The 26337-nt window shown below is 43.6% G+C and overlaps 2 protein-coding genes across 9 annotated transcripts in view; one reads left to right on the forward strand and one right to left on the reverse strand.

The window, feature by feature from the left end:
- CMSS1 (cms1 ribosomal small subunit homolog) overlaps nt 1-26337 on the forward strand; it is a 556569-nt gene that overhangs the window by 389405 nt on the left and 140827 nt on the right. The window contains exon 1 of one of the 8 annotated variants that reach the window (XM_033940873.1): nt 9964-10073. The exons of the other annotated variants lie outside the window; for them this stretch is intronic. The gene's annotated coding sequence lies outside the window, so the exon portion shown is untranslated. Of the gene's footprint in view, nt 1-9963; nt 10074-26337 lie in introns of those variants that run through there. 8 annotated transcript variants of the gene reach the window in all.
- The window catches only part of FILIP1L (filamin A interacting protein 1 like), a 410054-nt gene that overhangs the window by 308746 nt on the left and 74971 nt on the right, over nt 1-26337 (reverse strand). The gene's annotated exons all lie outside the window — the stretch shown is intronic.

Consider the following 26337-nt stretch of genomic DNA (forward strand, 5'->3'; position numbering starts at 1 on the left):
ACCTCCCATGCCAAACTCTGCATCCTGTCTCCCCTCCTTCCCTCCCCTGATGTTTTGCAGGCCTCCCCCAAGCCCGTCATAAGCCCTGGTTGTACAGAGTTGGGCCAGGATGGAAGGGATCCCTCCATCCTCCCGTCCTGGTCAACTGACACATCCCACCTTCCTCCCTTCTCCTAGACTTTTAAAAAGCCTATCTTTAAAGCCTGGTGGTTCCGCTGTGAGCCAGGGTAGGAGCGGTCTTCCTATGCTCCTGCCCCGTGCAGAGCCGCTATCCAAATGGCTGCTGCGAGTTCTCGTGGCAACCTCATGAAACTGCATGAACTCACAAGGTTGCTGTAAGAACTCGTGCCAGCCATTCAGGTAATGGCTCTGCATGGGACAGGAGCGTAGGAAGATTGTTATGTAATAAAGGCCTTGAATCATAGACTAAAATTCTACAGGAACCAAAGCACACCTTGGACTTGTAGGGGTGGAAATTCCATGTGTAAAGGGGAAAAGGATAGTAATAGGAGTGTACCAAGATGAACAAATACAGAAATGTTATCAGAAATTAGGGAGGCTAACAAACTGGGTAACACAATAATAATGGCTCATTTTCTGTATAGGGCACATTTGTTGTGGTTTGAGTGATTTTTTTGTGTCCTTTCCTTAAATTGATTGGGTAATTTCAGTTACCTCAATATTGACTGGGTAAATGTAATATCAGAGCATGCTAGGAAAGTAAAATTCATTGATGAAATCAAGGACTGCTTTATGGAGCAGCTGGTTCAGGAACTGACAAGAGGCAATGCAACTCTAGACCTAGTCCTTAGTGAAGGGCATGATTTGGTGCAGGAGGTAATGGTGCTGGGGCCACCTGATAACAATGAATAATATGATCACATTTTATATAATCTTTGAAGAAAGTACACACATGAAATCCAATTCAATTGCATTTAACTTTTAAAAAAGAGACTATGATAACATGAAGAGAATAGTGAAAAGAAACTTAGGGGAGTAGCTGCAAAGGTCAAAAATTTGCATCATTCGTGGAAGTTATTCCAAAATATCACTCTGGAAGCCCAGACCAGATATATTCCATGTATTAAAAAAGGAAGGAAGACCAAACAGCAACTAGCATGGTTAACAAGGAAGTTGAAGGAAGCTATTATAGCTAAAAGAAAATCTTTCAGAGAGTGGAAGAAGGATCCGACTGAAAATAGGAGAAAGCACCATAAGTAATGACAAGTCAAATGTAAGCTGCTGATAAGGAAGGCAAAGAGAGAACTTGAAAAGAAGATTGTGTTGGAGGCAAAAACACACAGGGCTCCTTTTACAAAGGTGTGCTAGCGGTTTTTAGCGTGCGCTTAGTGCGCACTACATTACCATGTGCGCTACATGCTAACGCTTCCATAGAGCTTGCATTAGTATTTTCGTGTGGCACACACTAAAAACGCTAGCGCACCTTCGTAAAAGGAGTCCATAGTAAAACCTTTTTTAGGTATATTAAAAGTAAGAAGTCGGGAAAAGACTTAGTTGGATCTTAGAGGAGGGGTTCAGGGAAGACAAGACCATAGCAGAGAGATTAAATTAATTCCTTGCTTCGGTCTTTACTGAGGAAGATGTGGGGGAGATACTGGTGCCAGAAATATATTTGAAGCTGATGAGTCAGAAACTGAAACAAATTTCTATAACATTAGAAGATGTAATGGGGCAATTTGACAAACTGAAGAATAGCAAATCATCTGGACCAGATGGTATACATCCCAGAGTTCTCTTAGAACTGAAAAATGAACTTGCAGAGCTATTGTTAGTCATTTGCAATTTTTCTTTAAAATCTGGTGTGGTATGGAAGACTGGAGGGTGGTCAGCAGTCATGTGTTTACAAAAATAAGAGTGGCATCCCACTGGGCTTTACAAGTATAAGTGCTGATTCAAGTGCCAGATTTAACAAAACTATAGGTAGAAGAGGAGCCAGTTAAGGAGATAAACTGATTTGATCTGATATTATAGAAGACTGGACTCCCGAGGAAGGCACTGCATGCTAAAACACAAACCGTGTTGGGTCCTTTATACACCATTTATTTCTTGTGTTAATTTTGTGTACTGATTGCCTGCTGCAATCAAGATTTTTAATAAATAAAGGTTATCTGGATACAGAGAGTCGTCAATCCCACCTCTTTTTCTTTTTTCAGACTATCTTTTACATGGGTACCTTGTCCTCCCTTCTTTTTGTTGAAGAGAATATTTCCCATGACTTTTTCTTTAAAATTTGTCATGCGCTGGGCAAACCTGGAAACAAAGCTTGCATCAGTGCCATTCTTCTGTGCCTTTAAATGTAAGCTTTTCAAATGTTTTTCAACTGAAAAGCGTATATTTAAGCACAGAAATCAGGCATTAATGTATACTTACACTTTTTGGTTTGCTCTGACACATACATCTCCCATGATATTGGTTAGGCGCTATTCCATATAGTACCGGAGTTCTGAGTATCAGCCCATTAGTGTAAACAAATTGAAAGGTTTATCTGTGAGAGCAACCACAAGTCTGCATAGCAATTTCACACCATATAGAGGGGCCTGTTCTCACTTCTTTAGCAGATTTTCATGTCAAGGCAATCACAGATAAAGAGAAAATGCCAGCTTCTCACGCTCCAACCATCTGGATCCTAAATTAAATAGTGTTTCTGTATAGCAGGCAGTTGTGAGAATATTAATTGACATGTACGAAGCTCTCTGCCATTTGTTGGGGGCATTAGAAAGGGAGGCCTTTTGTGTGGAGAAAGTTTACAGTATCACTTACACAAAATGAGCCCATCCTGTCATTGAGGGCAATGAAGCATTTCAGATGTCACACTTACTCTACCAAATTTTATTTTAACCAAATTTTATTTTAAAAGAAGAGAAATTCAGAGGAAAAGAAATTAAGTCATTCTGGAGAGAGACTTTTTAAATGTTATTAATTTAAATTCATGTTATAAAAGTACAGATACATTAGTACTGCTGACTGTACACAGCATTTAGATAGCACACAAGTGTTTTCCTCTTCTGAAATAATATGTTAGAGAATGTTTTCTGTCCTCTATATACCTCTACCAGCACCTCTCAAATGTTCTTACACTGTATATGGTTACAAATTGAGGAAATTTAATTTAGAATGGCATTAGATTAAGGGCTCCTTTTACGAAGGCGCTTTAGGGCCTTAACGCACGGAATAGCGTGTGCTAGCCGCTACCGCCTCCTGTTGAGCAGGCGGTAGATTTTTGGCTAGCGCGCGCTAATCTGGTGCATGCACTAAAACGCTTAGCACACTTTCGTAAAAGGAGCCCTAAGTGTGAGATGAAATTATTTAAAAGTATTTCATAAACTACTTTTAGCACCATGGACATCAAAGTGACACAATGCATACATGCATCCAATGGAATTCACCAGAGGATGTTCTTACCAACCTAAAATTCCTTCACCCCTTCACTAGCCTGACCCCCCATCTCTACTGTTACATGTGGGCCCATTCTGCTCTCACAGCTGCTTCTGTTCCACTCCAGGCAACAGTATAACATCTGTCCATTTAGCCCTTCTTTCACCTTAATTTTAACCACCAAGATCCAGTGCCTGCTTCCAGGTTTTCTTTGCAGGGGCAGAGCTACAGGTGGGCCTGGACCTACCCAGATTGGGCTCAGGCCCACCCAGCAGTGGTGGACTCTTAACGTCAGTGTTGAGGAAAAAGGCCGAGCTCCTATGGTCCCTGCATCTCTTTTCCTTCTCTGGCTTCAGCAGGGCAGTGACAGTGATTCCTACATTCTGCCTGCCACTAACCCAGAAGCCTCGCCACTAATACTTCCTGCCTTCTGTCTTACAACTTCCTGTTTCTGCCCGGGCAGGATACAGTAGTGGAGGGACTTCCAGGTTAGTGGCAGGCAGCATGTAGAATTCGCTGCTGTTGCCCTATTGAATCCAGAGAGAGTGTTAGTTGTGAGTGCGGTGGGGGAGGGAAGGAAGATAAGATGCTGCATGGGGGGTGAGAGAGGCAGGATTGTGGTTGGATATGGGGAGGAAGGGAGAGAATCTACAAAGGGGTGGAGAGGGATGAGAAAGGAAAAATGCTTATGGGGTAGAGGAGTAGGAGAGATGCTGCATGGAGAGAGGTGAGAGAAGGTGAAATGTTGAAGGGGGATGGAGAGATGGACTTAGGGGTGGAGGGGATGGAGAAATGGTTCATGGGGTGAGAGGGAGAAATGTTGGGCATGATAGTGGAAGTGAGGAAGGAAGAGATGCTGCAATTGGGGGAGAAATATTTGACCCAGGGCACAATGAAGGGGGAAAGAAATGGTGAACAGTGGGAGACAGGCAGAAATCTTGGACATGACAGTGAAAGGGAGAGAATGCTGCATGGGGTGAGAGAAAAGATATATGGATCTAGGGTACAAGGGAAGGAGAGAGAGAGAGAGAGGTTGGACATGGGGCATACGAGAGGGAAGGAGAGATACACATTAGATTGAGAAGGGAGTGCGAGAGATGTTGGATCTCGAAGCAGAATGGAGTGATAGAGAGATGTCAAATAAAGGGAGTGAGGGATGAGAGAGTGAGAAATGTTAGACCATGGGGGATAGGGCAGGAGGGAACAGAGAAGGGAGAGGAATATGCTGGTGGAAAAATGGAGGGACAGGCTACAAGGTAAAGAGGGGAGAAAATGGAGCAGGTGCTGAGCTAGAAGGGTGGAGGGAGGAAGATGCTGAGAATGATGGTACCTTATTGGAGAGGCCAGGAGGGGGTGGAGAGGGATGGCAAGGAAATGAATGAGAGGATAGTGATTACAGAGGGTAGAAATATGGTAATGGGGAATAGATTAAAGATGAAAGGGTTGAGGAAGGAGTGAGATGTGGAATTGGAGAGCTAGTGGATGAAAGAAGATGGAAATTTGACAGGTAGCTGAAAAGTAAAAAGGAGGAAAAGGATTTGAAAGAGGTAGAAAAGAGCTAGAAAGTAATGATTAATATGTCAGAGGCATATGTAATAAGGGAATAGACACAAGAGAGGAAAAAAGACAAATGGATAGCAGCCATTTGAAGAATTAGCAGACAGACAGGACAACAGAAAAGAGAAACTGGAGCCAACATGATGGAAAAATGAAATGTCTACACAACAAAAGTAGAAAAAAGCATTTTATTTTTAATGTTTTAAATGGAACGAGTTCCAGAGGATCTGGTAACAGTGGTTAGCATAGCTGGACTTAAAAAGGTTTGAACAAGTTTCTGGAGAAAAAATCCATAGTCTGCTATTGAGACAGACATAGGAGAAGCCACTGCTTGCCCTAGGATCCAGTAGCATGGAATATTGCTATTATTTGGGTTTCTGTCAGGTATTTGTGACCTGGATTGACTACTGTGGAATCAGGATAGTGGGATAGATGGACAATTGGTTTCACCCAGTATGGCTATTTTTAAGTGGGATATGTTAGCTTTGACAATGGGCATAGCAAATGTCTTTCTATTGTATTCCGAAGAAAAGGAAATGCATTTCTGTTTTTATGTCTCCAGTGCAGTACTTGCTAAGTTTAACATATTGGGGTTCCCAGTTTGATTTTTGTCTAAATTATTATTTTTTTTTTAATTTGTGATCCCATGTTCTGTATTTGGTGAGGGCCTGTTGGTGTGATAGTAATGGTAGGTGGGGATATTAGAAGGAAGGCAGGGAGGGGAGGGAATCAGGAAGGAGAGCCCTCCTTTATTTTCTAACCTGGACCCTAGCAGATCTAACACCAGTCCTGACCCTTGCTGTATAACTGGTAGGGATCCCCCAAGCTTCCTCAGCTGAGGACCTCCTTCAAAGACAGCCAGAATGCCCTTCTACCAAGCTCTGTAGTCAGTGATAGCATGCTTGAGCCACTGACAACTAAGTATGCATGGGATGCTGGCATCAGTGGCTTAGGGATGTTATTGCTATCTGCCAAGCTTGGTAAAATGGAATTCTGGCTACCTTCAGAGAGAGCTTGGGAATCCTCATTAACTAAAGTATTTATATTTTGAGGTGGGGATATGGTAGGGCAGAGAAAACTTTGTGTCCACCCACTTTGGGCAAAGGCCCACCCAAATTTGGCTGCCTAGCTACACCACTGATTTAGAGGCTATATCTGTAAGCTTAATCTACCACAGCATAGTAACTCAGCAGCATCTGATGGACTAGGAAAGGAAGTGTGCAAGTAGTCAGATATTTAATCCAAGGTCCGAAAATAGGGATTGACCAGAAAACAAGAAGACTGAAGTTTCTTTGACTAATAGTTGGACGCATCTGCCACCACCTATCCCCAACCAAATTGAATCAATACTGGCACATATTGTGGTTCAATAAGGTCAAAGGGTGAAAGCACTAATCCCAAATGAAGAATATTGGCAGTGATGGTATCTAGTTTCAATGGAAAATAGATTCTTATTTATTTAAGCATTTATATACCACTTATAGTCTAAGTGGTTTACATTCAAGTACTCAAGCATTTTTCCCTATCTGTCCCAGCAGGCTCCCACTTTAACTAATGTACCTGGAGCAAAGGGGGATTAAGTGATTTGCCCAGGGTCACAAGGAGCAGTGAGGGATTTGAACCCACAACCTCAGGGTGCTGAGGCTGTGGCTCTAACCACTGCACCACACACTCCCTACGTCTGGCTTGAGAACCTTTCAAAAAGAATGTTGCCTTTAGGAACATGAAAGGTCTTCTGTGTGCATGTATCCCAAATAGCTCCATTACCACATGAAGAATTAGTACTTTCTCAGTTATTGTATCTTTGTCTCTTTTAGTTCTATTGTATAGTATTGTGATGGGCTATATGACCCACATGGTTCATAGACATAATCACGGAAGACAAAGGCGTGCGCCGACAACTGAGCGCAAGACGGAGGCGCGCGCCAAAGAAAATTACTGTTTTTAGGGTCTGCGACGGGGTTTTTTGTTGCAGAGCCCCCCCCACTTAATAGAGATCGCGGCGGCGTTGTGGGGGGTTTGGGGGGTTGTAACCCCCCACATTTTACTGGAAACTTAACTTTTTCCCGAAAAACAGGGAAAAAGTGAAGTTTTCAGTAAAATGTGGGGGTTACAACCCCCAAACCCCCCACAATGCCCCCACAACGCGGTGCAATCTGTATTAAGTAAAGTGGGGGGGTTCCCCCCCACACACCCCCATCGGAGCCCCTAAAAACAGTAATTTTCTTCGGCGCACACCTCCATGCTGCGCTCAATTGTCTGCGTGCGCCTTTGTCCCGGCGCGCTTTTGACCTGACACCGACCCACACAATCTAAGTGACGGAGAGAAGAAAATCAGTGTAAACAATAAACAAGTAAACAGAGATGTAAACTCCCCCAGAAGTAGAAAGAATAAAGAAAAATTAGTGAGTCAAGTCATTTGACAGTCGAGAATCCTGAGGGGAAGTGTTAGGATTTTTCTTCTTCCCTTGGTGGTGACATTAAAGTCTAGAGATGGAAAAGAGAGGCACAAGGTTTTTCATGCACAGCAGCCAAAGCAGCAAAGTTGTAAGAAAATCTGGAGTTGTTACCCTGAACAGAGTTTCCAACCAAAAATATTTAAAACTGTATAGATTGCTGCGAATGGTGATAGAAGTTGGCAAGAACTTTAGCTGTAGAGGAAGTGTGGGACAGTTATCTAGAAGAGTGCAGCATAGGCTGATTTATTTTCTGAAAGGAAAGCAAACCTTACAGGGGATAAGCAGCAGGGCATGCCATATTGGATGGAATATGGACCAGGAAGCTGGGGGGGGAGGGTGCTGCTGCTGCTGTCTGGACCTGATGGCTGCATTACAGTTGTACAGCATTCTCAGATTTATAATCTTAATTTTTTCCAATGCTTTGAGACATTAAGAAATACATATGGCAAGCTTATCTGTTGGCTTATTGGAAGCACAGAACTTTGCTGTGTAGGTTCAGTTTCTAGTTGGGCTTCCTGTCTTCGTGCCAGCGGAGGAATACAGAAGTGATAGCACTCAACAGCCCTCAGAGAAAGGGAATTCTAGATATTGCACGACAGTGATGTCTTTAGTTTAGTTTATTAGGTTTTTATATACCGCCTATCAAGATTATCTAAGGGGTTTTACAATCAGGTACTCAAGCATTTTCCTTATTTATCCCGGTGGGCTCACAATCTATCTAACGTACCTGGGGCTATGGAGGACTAAGTGACTTGCCCAGGGTCTTCAGATAGGATTTAGGGTAAATGTGTACTGGATCCTGAAGGAACTTGCAGTGCTTAGGGTATGGACATAGAAGATCGACTGTCGGCTCCGGGCGGCTTTCCCGCAGAGAAGAGAATCCTGCATTCACCGTGGGCCTCATCTGGGGCAGCCTCCTTGGAGCGGCTGGGGCACGGGCAGTGTGTCTGGGAGGAAATGCATGGATGGGAGAACATCGCAGGGGAGGAGACATAGGCATCCTGGGACTGTCTGCCAAGTTTCTTCCCTGAAGAAGCCCTTTCTGGAAACGTCAATCGCTCCTCCTAAACTTACTTGCTCCACTTCATCACTGACGCTGAAACCGTGGATTGAAGACAAAGTTTTATTTTATTTTTCTTTCCAGCTTATGATTTATCTTTAATCTTATCTATTGTTTTGCCTTTTGTCTTTGTTTTGTTCTATTTCTATCATTTAAATTTCTCCAGAATTCTACTGTTCAACGGCTCCCCCTTCTGCTTCTATTCCTTTCTCTCCTCTCTTCTACCTTCCAAAGTATTTAGATCAATGCTGTCTTGTTAAAATGTTTATTTTATTTTTATTTTTCCTCTAACTCTACTTTTCACTTCTCTATTACCCTCCAGGTACTTTAGTTAGATTGTGAGCCTTCGGGACAGTAAGGGAATTTTTCAAGTACCTTTCTTATTTCTAATCTTAATGTATATTTTCTGTAAACCGCTTAGAACCTAACGGATGTAGCGGTATATAAGAAATAAATTACAAATTACATTACATTACATAGAGAGTTGGATATAATCTTCTTAAAAATGCCTAGTGGCTATAAGCCGAAAGCCCATGGCATGTCCTTGCCCATTTTGTACTTGCCTCCTTTCCTCTTTTTCTGAACACCCTCCGACTGTGAGGTGAAATGGGACAGATTCCAAAGAGGCTGGAAATCATGTGGTCTTCTCTCACCGTCGTGTATTATCTGCACATGTTGTTTTAGGTATGGAAGTGATGTGAACTGTGTCAGTTACCCGCCTTAATTATCCATCCTAAGATCAGAGGACATTCACTTCAAGTGAGAACACTGACTCCAGAGGCAGTTCATGAGTCTATGGCTGGAGGGAAAACAGACTGCATTGCACATAAACTACACCCACGTACAAAATGTTAGACTTACTTTAGCTGCTATGGCAACAGCTGAAATTAAAAACTTCAATCAGTGTGTGCAATAGAACTGTATAAATGCCACTTACCTAGATAGCTGTAACTTTCAGTCAGCAATTGCTTAGATACAGTAAGGACCTGAAAAAAAGGCGGCCCTAACTTTATCAAGCGACTTACACAGGTACTGGTCTGAAAATCACTGGTACCTGGATAAATGCTGGTAGTCATGTAATAACAATGGCGAGTGTCTGGATAGCTGTGCTGGATATAAAACACAAGCCTATTTTTCTTTCCAATATTTGACCCTAATCCTTAGAATGTGTCAATAGGGTATGAAAAATAAGACCTCCCTTTCCTCCTTCCATGATTATCTATTGCGAGGCACAACTTCTGACTTTAATACTTATCAGAAAACACAGCCTGGCTAACAGAAAGAAAAAAAAAAACACACTGTGCCAACAACATGTCCATAGATGGCAGTCATCGACACTGTAACTAGTTGGAAACCACATATTGTGTTTCATTGGATACAGAGCTTGAAACAACGTGAAGTTAATTGAAGAATTCCTTGAAAGTGAAGTCAGACTAAAATCTAAACTGGGGTCTGTAATTTCTCTAACCTAAGATGATCTGCATGCCTTAAAGAATAGGAAAACAATTTTTTTTGTAAACAGATCTGGCTTGTATAACAGACTAGGCTGCTTTAATTATTTGTCCTAATGGTACAGACTTGTGGAAGAATCTTTTAATTAGGTAAGGTTTGATTTATTAAATTGGCTTCCTTGTAGAATGATGTCATGGCATACTGTAGAAAATTATGGGTCTGATTATACTGTTTAAACTGGTATTATTTTTAACCTGGAATGCTTTAATGTAGTAAATGTAGCTTTGAGATCCTGGGATGACATTTCTTCCCTTTGCTCCAGGTTCTTTTATAGTCCAGCTTAATAGGTTATCAGGTCAATGTTCAGCCAGTAGTGAGCTGGCTAAAATAAACCTAGCACTGAATTTTGCTGGTGCCTGATTAACTCCTGGTTCTGCCCCCTTATTACCCTGGCACTAGCTGGGGCTCATGAGAAAATGAAAGAGTCATGGGATAGGAGACAATGGGCTCCTTTTACAAAGGCACACTAGCCACTAATGCCTCCTCTTGAGCAGGCGGTAGTTTTTTGGGTAGCGTGCACTAATCCTGTGCGTGCACTAAAAACGCTAGCGCACCTTTGTAAAAGGAGCCCAATGTTTAGTTGTGGATTTAAGAATTGGTTATTGGAGAGAAAACAGAGGGTAGGGCTAAATGGCCATTTTTCTCAAGGGAGGAGGATAAATAGTGGAGTGCCCCAGGGATCTGTACTGGGACTGGTGCCATTGAATATATTTATAAATGATCTGGAAATTGGAATGACGAGTGAGGTTAAATTTTCAGATGACACTAAACTGTTCAAGGTTGTTAAAATGCAGGCAGACTGTGAAAATTTGCAGGAAGAACTTAGGAAACTGGAAGACTGGGCATCCAAATGGCAGATGAAATTTAATGTGGACAAATGCAAAGTGATGCACATCGGGAAGAATAACCCAAATCATAGATACCAAATGCTAGGGCCCACTTTGAGGGTCAGTGCCCATTAAAAAGATCTGTGTGTTATTATAGACAAAATGCTGAAATCTTCCGCCCAACGAGCTGCAGTGACAAAAAACAATCAAGATGCTAGGAATTATTAGAAAAGGGATGGTAAATAAGACTAAGAATGTTATAGTGCAAGGGTAGGGAACTTTGGTCCTTGAGAGCTGTATTCCAGTCAGGTTTTCAGGATTTCCCCAATGAATATGCATGAGATCTATTTGCATGCACTGCTTCCAATGCATATTCATTGGGGAAATCCTGAAAACCCGATTGGAATACGGCTCTCAAGGACCGGAGTTCCCTACCCCTGTTTATAGTGTTTCTATATTTCTCCATGGTGAGACCTTACCTTGAGAATTACATTTAGTTCTGCTCACCTTACTTCAAGAAAGATGTTGTATATTTTAAAATGTTAATAAAGATGATTAAACTAAAAAAAAAAAAAAAAGAAAAGGTTCAAAGAAGAGTGACCAAGATGATAAAATGTATGAAACTCCTCTCATATGAGAAAAGGCTGAAGACGTTAGGGCTCTTCAATTTGGAAAAGAGATGGCTGAGGGGAGATATGATTGAAGACTACAAAATCTTGAGTGGTATTGAATGGGTAGAAGTGGATTGATTTTTTTTTTTTTTAACTCCATCAAAAATTGCAAAGACTAGGGGACACTTGAAGAAGTTACAGGGAAATACTTCTAAAACCAATCTGGGAAATATTTTTTCATTCAGAGAATAGTTAAGCTCTGGAACGCATTGCTAGAGGATGTGGTAAAAGCAGTTATCTCAAGACAAGCAGGCAGCATATTCTCACATATGGGTGACATCATCCACAGAGCCCGGTACGGACAGTATGAAAGTGAAATATCACTTTAAGTTGAGAAAAAATTTGCGACTGCCCTCACCAAGCATATGCGAGTGCCTTCCCAGCCAACTCCCGCTCGTAGTACCTCAGTTCTTCATTTTCCGCGGAGCGAAGAAGTCTCTTTTGGACTGACTGTCAGTCAGCGTTTTCTTCCTGCTTTCACATATTATCTTCTTGCTAAGTGGACACTGTCTAATTTGTTAGCAGATTGTTTCTCTGCACCCTTATGCAGGCTTGAATCGGGAAAAGTATGTCACATTTAACAATGGCAGAACTGGTCCACCTAAGGTCAACCTCTATGAAAAATATTTGAAAAACAGTGACATAGATTTCTGCCCACACATTCATATCCTATTACTGTGTGGCGAGACATTTCCATTGCAAATATGTTAGGTCAGTCTGTCATGAGGAATACTTTAGAGCCGTGTTCTTCAACTGCCGGTCCGCAGACTGGTGCTGGTCCACAAAACTTTCCTGCCAGTCTGTGCAGGGCCAGCACATGCCTCGGGCCCAAGACAGTGTTTTTCAACCACCGGTCCACGGTGTGATCAATGCGGTATTATCTTCTGGCCGGCTCCCTCTTCCTCACTGCCACAGTGCACAAAGCCATGGATAGCGGCTCCTACGCGCGTCCTGTGCCTGAACCGGAAGCCTTTTCTCTGATGTCACAACGTCAGAAAGAAGGTTTCCGGATGAGGTGCGGAACGCATAAGAAGCCAGCGCAAGCGGCTTTATGCACTGCGGCAGTGAGGAAGAGGGAGCCGGCCAGAAGATAACACCGGAAGTGGCATAAAAGGGCCAGGCGGGAGGGAATAATCTAAGAGGGAAACTTACATATTAATTGGAGTTCTATGGTTAGTGAGTACCTGAATACTTTAGTATTTACATGTTGATTGGGGTTCTATGGGTAGAGAATACCTGAATACATGAGAGGAGCTTCTTGAGAGGAAGAAAAAGGCGTTTACAGGGGGGAAGTCCTAGTGAGTGAGGGGACAGTTTTGGTCAATGAATTTGGCGAACAGGGCGGTTTTAATCGATTTTTGGAATGCACTATATGTCAGATTGGGTTCGTTTATGTAGTTTTTCAGCCAAACTTGCTGTCTGTTCGCTTGGAACTTAAAGGTTCTGTCCAGGAATGATTTGTACCTGCAGCCTGTAATCTTTGGGTATGCAAAGATGTTTTTGTTTCTGGTTGTTCGAGTGGGGTTGTGTAGGGTGAAGTGAGATTGTAGGTAAGAAGGTGCTAGTCCCCAGGCTTGTCTGAAACAGGTGCAGGCAAATTTGAATAATATTCGCGCTTCTATTGGTAGCCAGTTCAGCTTTTTATAGTAGGGGCTGATGTGGTCTTTTTTTCTTAGTCCGAAAATTAGGCGCACGGCGGTGTTTTGTATTAGTCTCAGTTTTTTTAATGTTTTTTGTGGGATACCCAGGTAGATGATGTTGCAGTAGTCAAGAATGGATAGGATTAGCGCCTGTACCAGCAACCTGAATGATGTTGGGTCGAAGTATTTTTTTACGGTCCTTAGTTTCCATAGCGTGAAAAAACATTTTTTCACTAGTGAGTTTGTGTGGTCAGTCATAGTTAGGTGTGTGTCTAGGGTGATACCGAGTATTTTTATGTTTTTGGATATTGGGTATTCATGATTGTTTATTTTTATCGATGTTCTCGTAATTTTGTCATTAGGACTCGCCAAAAAGACTTTTGTTTTCTCTGCGTTTAGTTTCAGTTTGAAATTGGTGGTCCATTTATCGATTTTGGTCATTATGTTTGAGAGGTTGTCTACAATTTCTTTTGTGATGTCGTTTAAGGGGATTAGAATGGATATGTCGTCTGCGTAAATGTAGTGTATTAAGTTTAGTTTTTTTAGGAGGTGACCTAAGGAGGCGATATAGATATTGAAAAGGGTGGGCGATAGTGGGGAGCCTTGAGGCACGCCTGACGGGTTTTTCCATGGTTTGGAGTAGTTTCCATTGCTGATTACTCGGTAGAATCTGTTTGTTAGGAATTCTTGGAACCATTTCTTTGCCTTTCCAGAAATTCCCATTATTTCAAGGCACAGTAGCATGATTTCATGGTCTATCAGGTCGAACGCGCTGCTGAGGTCTAATTGAAGAATCAGTGCGCTTTTGCCTTTACTAAAGAGATCATAGAGGTGGTTCAGTAAGGAGGCTAAGACAGTTTCTGTGTTGTATCCTTTCCTGAATCCTGATTGGTGTTCACTAAGGATGTTAAATTTGTCCAGGTAGTTTACTAGTTGAAGGTTGACCAATCCTTCCTGTAGCTTTGTGAAAAGGGGAATGCTTGCTATGGGTCTGAAATTGGATGTCAGTGCTGAAGAGGTTTTCTGATCTTTAGGGATTGGAGTGATTAGTATGTGTCCCATTTTTTTGTTTAATGTTCCGCTTGTAAGGGCGGTTGTTAGCCATGCGAATAATTCCTTTTTAAATTCTGGAGGGGCAACTGTCATGATTTTTGGGGGACATGCGTCAAGTATACAGTTAGATTTGGTGTACTTGTTGAATAAATTTAGGAACTGATGCCAGTTTGGGTATTCGAAGTGGTCCCATATCATATCTACTCTGGTGTCTTGGTCGTGGGGTTCGAGGTATTGAAGAGCATTTGTTGTGGTTGTGGGTAGAGTTGCTCTTAGTTCAGCGATTTTATTTTGAAAGAAGTTGGCTAGGGTTTGTGCCGATGGAGTGGGCTCGTTGTCCTTTTTCAGTATTTGTGTTGTATCGGTTATTGTTTTTACTAGTTTGAACAATTCTTTGCTGTTTATTTTTGAAGTACCAATTTTTTTTTTTACATAATGCTTATTGCGTTTTTCTTTGATCAGATTTTTGTATATTTTCATTTTTTGTTTCCAGCTTGTCTTGTCTGACTCATTGTTTGTTTTTTGCCAGATTCTCTCCAATTTTCAACCGCCGGTCTGTGGACTGGTGCCGTTCCACAAAATAATTATTTTATTTCCACTGGTCCATAGGTGTAAAAAGGTTGAAGAATAATGCTTTAGAGGTTTAGAATCCAACTCCCATCTTCTGTTGGGCCCAAGTTTTGTTATATGTGGGTTACCTTTATATAATTAAATATACAGTATGGGGTTCATAATTTTTTTAAATGTCCAAAAAGTGGCATAAGTCGGTACTTGGACGATCAAAAAGACAGAACATCCAAGTACCGATAATCAAAACTGGTTTTAGACTAGAGAGTTGCGCGGGGACAGAAATCCCACCCATCCCCGCCAGAATCCCACCCGTCCCCACCCGTCTCCGTCAGAATCTCCTCTGTCCCCGCCTGTCCTCACGAGGAATCCCCTCCATCCCTGCCCATCCCCACAAGGAATTCCCACTGTCCCTGCCCGTCCCCACAAGGAATTCCCACTGTCCCTGCCCGTCCCCGCCGTCCCCCATAAAAGTTACCTGTCCCCTTAGACTTATTTGTATTTGGGACAGTGGAGAGTTAAGTAACTTTCCCAGAATCACAAGGACCGCCTCTACATGTATGTTTAGAACACATTCCTGACCAAAATATTGCCTAAGACCCAAATGCCCAAAACAAAACATTTTAGGCGAAGGAGAGGCCAATCCTTCGCCTAAAAGCATGATTCTCTAACCAGCGTCTGTCATACAACACCAGTTAGAGAATCATGGAAGCAACAATCGCAGCAGGAGACATGCCTGATCTCTTCTGCGCCACCCCCCCCCCCCCCCAGAAGCGGCGTGATCTTTGCAACACCCCCCACCCCCTTGCCGGACCGCCCAGCCCACCCCACCTTGGGGACCTCCTTCTAGCTCTACCCAGACCCACCCTAGCCTCTCGGCCCCTTCTCCTTACTATGTCACTGCATTCATACTATAAAATGGCCACATAGATATCCATGTAGAATAGTCTAATGGTTAAAGCAGAGTGGGCTGAGAGCCACAGAACTCTAGTGTAAAATCTTTCTGCAGCTCTTTGTGATTTATTTTGTTTAATATGTGAATCCTCCAGGGACAACAGAATACCTACTAATCTGAATGTATGCTGCTTCCATATAAGCCCAAAGCAGTGGCGTACCTAGGGGGGGGGCGGGGGGGGCGGGCCGCCCCGGGTACCAGCCCTAAGGGGGTGTTCCCGGCCTTGCCGTTCAGTCCCCCGCCACCCCCGAAGGACCGCTCGCCCCCCTGGCCTCCCCGCACCACCTATGAACAGCCGCAGCAGGATCGCGAAGTCAGCGTCAGCATCCCTGCGCTGCTTCCTACGACGCGATCCCGCCCCTCCTCTGACGTCAGAGGAGGGGCGGGACCGTGGCGCAGGAAGCAGCAGGGATCGCTGACGCTGACTTCGCGATCCTGCTGCGGCTGTTCATAGGTGGTGCGGGGAGGCCAGGGGGGCGAGCGGTCCTTCGGGGGTGGCGGGGGACTGAACGGCAAGGCCGGGAACACCCCCTTAGGGCTGGTACCCGACGCTGACTTCGCGATCCTGCTGCGGCTGTTCATAGGTGGTGCGGGGAGGCCAGGGGGGCGAGCGGTCCTTCGGGGTGGGTCGGGGCATCAGGCCTTCAGGGTGGGGCGGGCGGGCAGGCAAGCAGGCTTTCAAGGGGGAGGGGGGTGACAGGCAGGCAGGCAGGCCTTCAAGGGGGGACAGGCCTTCGGGGGGGGGGTGCAGACATTCAAGGGGTGCAGGCCTTCAAGGGGGGCAGGCAGGCCTTCAGGGGGGTGCAGACCTTCGGGGGGGGGTGTAGGCCTTTGGGGGGGTGCAGACCTTCAAGGGGGTGCAGGCCTTCAAGGGGGGAAAGGCAGGCAGGCCTTCAAGGGGGGGACAGGCCTACAAGGGGGGGGGACAGGCCTACAAGGGGGGGGACAGGCCTACAAGGGGGGGACAGGCCTTCAAGGGGGGGTGCAGGCCTTCAAGGGGGGGTGCAGGCCTTCAAGGGGGGTGCAGGCCTTCAAGGGGGAGACAGGCCTTCAAGGGGGGGAAAGGCAGGCAGGCAGGCCTTAAAGGGGGGACAGGCCTACAAGGGGGTGGGACAGGCCTTCAAGGGGGGGACAGGCCTTCGGGGGGGTGCAGACCTTCAAGGGGGGAAAGGCAGGCAGGCCTTCAAGGGGGGGACAGGCCTACAAGGGGGGGGGACAGGCCTACAAGGGGGGGGACAGGCCTACAAGGGGGGGACAGGCCTTCAAGGGGGGGTGCAGGCCTTCAAGGGGGGTGCAGGCCTTCAAGGGGGAGACAGGCCTTCAAGGGGGGGAAAGGCAGGCAGGCAGGCCTTAAAGGGGGGACAGGCCTACAAGGGGGTGGGACAGGCCTTCAAGGGGGGGACAGGCCTTCGGGGGGGTGCAGACCTTCAAGGGAGTGCAGGCCTTCGGGGGGGGGGGTGCAGTCCTTCAGGGGTGGGGTTTAGGCCTTCAGAGGGGGACAGACCTTCGGGTGGGAGGTAAAGTCCTTCGGGGGGTGCAGGTCTTCAGGGGTGGGGTGTAGCCCTTCGGAGGGGGGACAGACCTCCGGGGGAGGGGGGTCCTGGTGTAAAAGTACACAGAGGGAGAGAGGGAAGGGGGGGTTCAAAGATACATGCATATGCCAGACTTTGGGGGTTAGAAATAATGGGTCTAAAAACAGAGGAGTGGGAGAGAGATGGTGCATAATGGGATTTAGGGAGGGAAGGAACAGAAAGGGAGAGAACTTGGAAACAGGGGATGGTGTGGAGGGGGGATAGAGATACTGGATAGGAGGATAGTTGGGAACAGAAAGGGAGAGATGGTGGATCCTGGGGTGGTGGGGAGTTGAGAAAAGGTGAATCTGTGGATGGAGACAAAAAAAAGGAAAGATGCCAGATCTCCGGGAGAGGGAAGGGAAACGGAAGGGGAGAACAGAGATGGCAGACGGATGGTTAGCACGGAGAAAGGAGACCCTGGCAAGCAAGACAACAAGAGCCTGGGACCAACAAGATTTGAATATTGATCAGAGAACAAAAGGTAGAAAAAATAATTTTATTTTCTGTTTTGTGATTACAATATGTTAGATTTGAAAAGTGTACATGAGACAGCTTGAAATGGGAACTTTTCTATTTTTGTGAATGGCAAGGCTGAGTTCAGTTAAAATATATGCTTTATAAGAAAATATAATAATGTGTTTTATAAAGTTTATAAGCATTGCTGGCATACTCGGTGAGGTGTTCCTAGTGTTGGTGGTGGTGGTAGCATGTCAGTGTGTTGAGAGGAAGAGGTAGTCTGGGAAATTCTGCTGAGCAAACTCTGGGCCCATTTCCACCCCCAGTTAGTCCACTCCACTCAACTGGTTCACACACTGAGTGGGTCTTTGGGTGTTATTTCTGGGTAGTTGTTTTAGAATCTCTTCCAGTGGTTTGTCAGTATCTCCTTCTGGTCCAAGGAAGGAAACTTTGTCAACCTTAGCATTGACCTTCAGAATATGTTTGTAACAGCGCTGCTTGTGTGGCATTAGGCTATGTAGTGATCGAAAGAAAAAAACAGACCTTTGCACATTTTTGCACTATATGGTGGGTGTATGAGGAGATTCATTTCCTGCACAGTTAAGTCCATTTTTTCTACTGAATAATAGTATAGGTACAATGAAAGTAAATAGCAAAAATGTTTGAGTAGATAATTAAGGAAATCTTTTTCATATTGCTTGCTTATGGACTGGGAAAAAAGACTGTTCAAGCAAATGTCTCCAGAACTGCTTTAATGGAAAAATGTGATTTTTTTTTTTTTTAAGTACTTTGTGAAATTTATTGTTGTTGTGAAATTTATTGTTATACTTTGTTTAAACTTAAAAAGCGGTGTCATTAACAGTGAATCTAATCGAAAAATCGATTCAACAGGGTGAATCGGATCGAATGAAATATTTTTCTCTGAATCGGGCAGCACTATTGGCTACCATGAGAATGGGCTACTGGGCATGATGGACCATTGGTGTGACCCAGTTAGGCTATTCTTATGTTATGTTCTCATCTGTAGGGGCCTTTGTTTTCACTTCTTATTTTAATGTATTTTTTTCCTGGGAACTTATCAGTGTTTTTTTATAATGGGAACAAAAATGGAAGAGAATTAATGTGTGTGGAATGGGGGGGGTAACTAATTTCTTCAGCTAAATAATTCAATCCACTTCAAACAGACATAGGAGAACTCACGCACCATTCACACACCCTCCAACCAAAAACGTCAAAAGAAAAAAACTGTTCGACAACCTCCTAGCCATTCGAGCTGCAACACTTGACCCCCAACTCTACAACCTATTGACCTCGACCACAAACTACAAAACCTTAAAAAAAGAAATAAAAACCCTTCTATTAAAAAAACACATAAAACCAAACTAACATAATCAGAACTGTCCCAAGCATCACCTGCAACTACTCCATATGTACTTCTGATGTCATGACAATTCAGACATAATTTATGTTATGTTATGTTTGGAATAATGGTTACATAAATGAGGTTCAATAAAAGAAAATTTTCTGTGGGAGCATTTGTTGGAACTTCTGTTATCCTGATTTCTTCTATCTGTGGGCTTTCTTTAGCTAACCTACTTATCTGGGGCTTTCCACTTCTGCAGCTGCCCTTTTCACGGTCCACTTTGCGCTTGCACTCTCTGGGGAGGGGGGGTTGGGTCTGGGCTTGGTGGGGTAGGTGTGTCTGGTAGTTTTGTCTGGGTGGTGGCTGGGTGTTTCTTGGGTGCTTGTTGTGCGGATTGGTGTGTCTGGTGAGCGGTCTGGGTGTTGTTGCTTGTGGGGTTTTTTTTCATTATAAAATATGGCTGAGGGTCTAGTCCGGCTTATTATTCTTGTGGGTTCTGGGGTGGGATTTGTTTGCTTGCCCCAAGTTTTGGCCTTTTGTTGTGTATTGCTATGCCTCTCATTGGCAATTTTCTCTTGGGAGAGGCTTGTTCATGCTTGTTGTTGCTGTTACTCTCATTCTGTGTTCTTTTTGATAATGTATAAGTTTCTGTACAGACCATGGTTGCTTGTCTGGACCTTTTGCCATTCTCAATAAAAATACTTTGGAAAAAAAAAAAAAGAAAAAAGAAAATTTTCACTGCCTGTTTCTATTCTGACCATTTATTCCATTTCATGGTTATTGCAAAAAAAAAAAAAAAAAAAAAAAATTTTACATGAGGGGGGGGGGGGGGGGGTGTCAAAAAATGATGGGCCCCGGGTGCCACATACCCTAGGTACGCCACTGGCCCAAAGGCTATTGAAGCAGTGCACATTGACGTATTCTTATGTCCCTGGAGGGTTGACACTTAAAAAAAAATCAGAAAGAGCTGCAGTAGGATTTGAACTAGAATACCCTGGCTGTCAGCCCACTGCTTTAAGTTTTAGGATTTGAACTACTGTAGGATCTCTAATAATGAGCTCGGTGTTCTGACCATTGGGCTATTCCTCTACACCAGTGATTCCCAACCCTGTCCTGGAGGACCACCTGGCCAATAGGGTTTTCAGGCTAGCCCTAATGAATATGCATGAGAGATATTTGCATATAATGGAAGTGACAGGCATGCAGATCTGCTCCATGCATATTCATTAGGGCTATCCTGAAAACCCGATTGGCTTGGTGGTCCTCCAGGACAGGGTTGGGAACTACTGCTCTACACCACATGGATGTCTATGCAGTCATTTTAAAACATTGATATTCCTGTGTTGCCATTATGACATCCATGTCCCTTGTTTTTCCCTTTCATAGTTTGGATGTTTCAGTTTATAAAATGGATGTTCATGCTGGATATCACCAGCACGTGGATCTCCATTTCTCAGATGTTTTAGAACAAGCTGTACATCAGCAAATCATGTTCTAAACTACTAGTACACTCAGTGATGGACCAACCTAGATGTCTTTATCCTGAGTTGGTTATCCTTTCTAAAATCTCATTCATAATGTTTGATCATCAGTAGTCTGACAGGCCTATACATAAGAGATGGAACATTTAGATATGTGAGCCTCTAATTAATTGGCGTCAAATCAAAATGTCCATTTTTGTTAATTAGTAGTAAAGCCAGTTGTTCATCACAGGTCTGCTAAGCTCTTAAATTTATGTCCTGTTTTCAGCCAAATTTAGGAGCCTAGCTTTTCAGCTAAAAATTTGTCTTTATTTAGGAGCTTAAAAGCTATGCTTATAAATTTAGGCTTGCCATTGGTTTGCTTATATTACCCCCTCCCTCCCCCTTTTACTAAGCTATGGTAGAGGTTTCTACTGTGGCCCAAATCACTAAATGCTTCGATACTCATAGCAATTCTATGAGCGTTGTAGTATTTAGTGCTTCGGGCCGTGGCATGGGTTTCTACCGCAGCTTAGTAAAAGAGGGGGTTAATAAGCTTAATTTATGATCCTAGTGCTGAAAATCACTCCTGAGCTCCTAATTTGTTTTCCTCACCCTAAATCCACCCCCATTTGCCACCCCCATTGTATGCTCCTAAATTTTGGAGTTTATTGAAATTATGAATATAAATTTAGGCATTCAGCACCAGTAAATTTTCAAAAGGCCAATTTAAGAGTATAACTCAAAGTTAGAAGCATAAGTCCTTCGAATATTGGGCCCCACCTTTATAATAATTAAAAATATAAAATTGCAATACAAAGTTAGCTTCCATATCCACACAACTAATGAATTAGTCTGAATAAAAACTGGGCAGCATTTATAACCTGCATTTGTATATGTTTGTTTATTTTTATTATACAGTATGGGGTTCATAATTGAAACAGAAATACATCTAAAAACCCGCCCAAATCAGTACTTGGGCAACCTTAAAGGCAGGTCGTCCAAGTGCCAATAATCAAAATGGGTTTTTAGACGTATCCAGAAACTTTTTAGGCCTCTGAATCCCGCTGTGCGCCCAGAGCTGAAAGGTTTTTTTTTTTTTTTTGAAGGAGTGGTTGGGGCCAACCTAGATGTACTTCAGGGATAATTGAAAGTTTTACGAGGCTGTGTGTACGGAACTTATACGTTGTGACTGAGGCAATCTAAAACCAGGTCTAAGTGCCCAGAAAGTATCCAAAGTGACCAGAATAACCACTGCAGACACAAAGTACAGACCCACACAAACTCCCCCAGTGATCACTGACCCCTCCCACACCGCCATAAAAATCGGAATCTAGAACATCAGCACCTGGCATAGTAAATCCTAATAGAGGTATCTTAAGTAGTCTAGGGGGTAGGCTAGTGAACCATAGAGAGGAGGACCAAGGCCCATAAGCCACTCTAACCACTGCATTCATGATGGAAAATGTGAGTCCACCAAAACCCCCTAAAACCCTACTGTACTGCCATATAGATGGCATCTGCAGCCATAAGGGCTATTGGGGTTGTAGACAGGTGGGTATAGTAGGTTTTGTTGGTGTTTTGGAGGGCTCACAAGAGAGTTGTGGTGAGATGTTTATGTGGCACCCTTTTTGTGAAGTTCACAGCACTGCCCTGTAAGGTGCCTCACTACTCTGTTGCCATGTCTGGATGGCAAGTCCATCACTTTACTGGCCCCTCCCACATCCAAAAGGTCTTGTTCTAGACATTTGGGACTTGAACGATTTTTTTTGGACGAGAATGTAGTATAAAGATAGACGTACTAGCGGTCTGGACGGTCAAACGGCCGTAGAAGTAGACAATTTTTGAAGAAAAAAAATTTTGGACGTATTTTTCAAGAATCGACTTTGGCCGACTAGTGCCTTAGGCCAAAAACGGATTTAGACGTCTGTTTTGATTATGCCCTTCCACTTGTAAATTTGTCAAGTTCATTATGTTTACAGTTTATGTATGATTTTTATTATGTATCTGAATTTGTACCCTGTCTAGAATTGTATGTAGAGCAGGTAATAAATATTTAAATAAAATAACCCATAGTATAATAATTATATATTGTAATGCCATTAGCTATATTAGAATCATTGCAGAACTTTATGGGCTCCTTTTACAAAGGTGTGTTAGGGCCTTAACGCGCGCTAAAATGCCCCGCGCGCTAGCTGCTACCGCCTCCTTTTAAGCAGGCGGTAATTTTTCAGCTAGCGCTCGCTAATCTTGTGCAAGCGCTACTGTATTACAGTGAAAATATTGGTGGTGGAGACTGCACAAACATGTAATGGTGGTTTTCATTTTTGTGGGTTGCTGTTGTGTACAACTGGAAATGCTTTTACCCGTTGATGAACTGGACTTGCAGAATTATTTATAAGGAGCTAACTCCAGCACAATTTTGTTAACATTAGTATCAGTCACCATGTGTGGGAGGATTTGCAGGATTGCTAAATGCACTGTGCAAAGAATGGCAGTTATGTTTCATGGAAGTGGGCGTAATTTGTTGGAAAATATTTGTCAGTTTAACGGTAAATGCTATACAGCATGAATGATGGTAAAGATTTTCATTCTTTTTAGTTAAGTATTTGTAGTATTTAGCCTCTAAGACTCTTATAGGGCCCTTTCATCTCACAGACAATTTATGTTTGGGATTCACTGAACAGAGGGTACAAGTCCTGTTAAAGTTTAAACAGAGTGCATGGAAATCATCCTTATTCTGAAGTACCATTTCTCTGTATGTACTAGCGTGTGAATGGGAACATATCGAAAATTATAATAAACATCCTGTGAGGAGTGCACATGTGCCCTGATAGTCTTGGATCAAACTAGTTATAGTTCCAGGGCCAGCACTATTAGGCAAGTTGCATGATTGCTTAAGGCTTCAGCATCTGGGGGGAGGCAACGTGCAGCTAAGAATATCAGAAAAATAGCCACATGAATTCAAAGAACCATCAGCACAATATTACTTTTCATACATTCATAAACTGAGTGCCCTTGGGATGGGTCGCAAAGTGACGGGCTGGGTCAGGAATTGGTTGAGTGGAAGGCGACAGAGGGTAGTGATCAGTGGAGATCGCTCTGAGGAAAGGGATGTTACCAGTGGTGTGCCTCAAGGTTCTGTTCTTGGGCCTGTTCTTTTTAACATTTTTATAAATGATATTGCTGAAGGGTTACCAGGTAAGATTTGCCTCTTTGCGGATGATACCAAAATCTGCAATAGAGTAGACACGCCGGATGGTGTGAATAACATGAAGAAAGATCTGGCGAAGCTTGAAGAATGGTCTGAAATTTGGCAGCTAAACTTTAATGCTAAGAAATGCAAGGTAATGCTTTTGGACTGCAAAAACCAGAGGGAATGGTACAGTTTAGGGGGTGAAGAACTTATATGTACACGACGGAAGAGCGGGACTTGGGTGTGATTGTATGTGATGATCTTAAGGTGGCCAAACAGGTTGAAAAGGTGATGGCGAAAGCTAGAAGGATACTAGGTTGCACAGGGAGAGGTATGGCCAGTAGGAAAAAGGAGGTATCAATGCCTCTGTATAAACTCTGGTGAGACCTCATTTAGAATATTGTTCACAATTTCTGGAGGCCGTACCTTCAAAAAGATATAAAAAGGATGGAGTTGGTCCAGAGGAAGGCTACTGAAATGGTGTGTGGTCTTCGTGATAAGGAGTATGGGGACAGACTTAAAGATCTCAATCTGTATACTTGGGGGGAAAGGCGGGAGAGGGGGAGGTATGATAGAGATGTTTAAATACCTACGTAATATAAATGTGCATGAGTCGAGTCTCTTTCATTTGAAAGGAAACTCTGCAATGAGACGGCATAGGATGAAGTTAAGAGGTGACAGGCTCTGGAGTAATCTGAGGAAATACTTTTATACGGAAAGGGTAGCAGATGCGTGGAACAGTCTCCCGGAAGAGGTGGTGGAAGCAGAGACTGTGTCTGAATTCAAGAGGGATAGGCACGTGGGATCTCTCAGAGAGAGAAAGAGATAATGGTTACTGTGGATGGGCAGACTAGATGGGCCATTTGGCCTTTATCTGCCATCATGTTTTTATGTTTCTAATTGTGTGTGTAGGATAGGGACCGTTGCAAAGTTGAGTGTTTGTCGAAGTCTCTTGGATTGGTCTATACATTTCTTCTCTCTCTCTCTCTCTCTGTAGGATTGCAGACTAACCCTGTTTCTTCATGAAAGTCAGATGCAGATCTGGTTGTACCCTGTAATGGGAGTAATTCAACATAGTGTGCCATAAGTTATGTGCCAATTAGGTGCCTAACTGTAGGCGCAATAATGGCAGATAACGGTAGTTGGTGTGCCGACATGCAATTATAGAACACTATATGCATTTGTAATCCTGCTTGTCATGCAACCTGCAAGCCCATGCATGCAGTAGGAGAAAGCCAGCCCAAGATAAAAAATGAACTACTTTTGCCTTCTCTGTGACAAAGAATCAACATGAGGGCCACATGTGTATGTTTATGCATGTGTCTATGTTTTGGGGGAGGAGTGGTCTTCCTTTACAAAATGCATGCAAATATCCGGCATAAACTGCAGCTAAAGGGAAGGCATGGACATTTACAGCAGTTTGAGACCAGGGATAGTTATAGGATGCATATGAATTCATGTATTTTATAAAGTACACATGTAAATGATCATGCTTCCCCCCAAACCCACCCTGAACTTTCTGCATTGTGCCGCATAAAAGTACCTATAATCTGATCATTGAAGGGATACTCTTATAAATGCCTTTATAAAATTACTCCCTATCCCCCAATTCTATAATCTGAATGTCTAAATGTAACCGCTACTGGGTGCTCAGATTATAGAATACAAGTGCATTAGTGCAGCGGTATTATACATTATGAGTAAGCAAGTCACGCGGGCTACAAATGGTGCTGAAATTTAGGCATCGGGATGGTGCACGCTTTCCCATAATCTCAAAACACCAATATTCAAAGTGATTTAAACAGAAGTGGGCATCACTTTTGCCCGGTATGGCTGCCTGTTCAAAATGACTGCCATGACCTCGAGTAGCAGCCTTGCGGCACTTGATTAGTACCATGAGGCTGTTGCTAAATGTCTCGGAAGCCATTCTGAACAGGCCAGAATATCCAGGTAGACCTGGAAGGGGATGGGGGGGGGGTGGACTTGGGCCTGCCATTTTATTTTTTCATAGGGGTAAGCGCAGTGTTCCATCTAAGCAGCGTGGCTGCACACTTCTGTTCGCAACCCCGCACAGCAGTTCTGGACTGCCATGCACCCAAGAGCAGCACTGCCCTACCTCCCTCCTGCCACTGTCCTGACCACTGTTGCTGCTTCTCTAAATGAGCAGCAGCAGTGGCAAAACAGCCTGCCTCACTCTCCCACAGGGCCACGCTGGCAGCCTCTTTATGCTCGGCAGGCAGCTCTCCCAGATTAACCAGAAGAGGATATCGGAGGGGCGTGACAAGCAGCTGCGCATACTGAGGCCGTAAGTGCAGCCGCACGGGAGAGTGGGGCAGGCTGTGTTGTTGCCACTGCTGCTCATTTGGGGGAGAAGCAGTAACAGCGGCTGGGAGGGAGGTGGGAAAGTGCTACTCTTGGTGTACGGCAGAAGAAGCAGTAGCAGCAACAGTTGGGTTGTCAGGTGGTTCTCTTGTGTACCCTAAAATATTAAATTGTAGTTCTGCCTTTTTTAATTTTTTTTTTTTTACCTATTGTTTCAGTCGGTCTCTATGTCTGTTGGTCTTAACTACTGTTTTAAAAATTTTTAAGCA

Source organism: Geotrypetes seraphini, chromosome 4, assembly GCF_902459505.1.
Source record: "Geotrypetes seraphini chromosome 4, aGeoSer1.1, whole genome shotgun sequence".
NCBI lineage: Eukaryota > Metazoa > Chordata > Amphibia > Gymnophiona > Dermophiidae > Geotrypetes > Geotrypetes seraphini.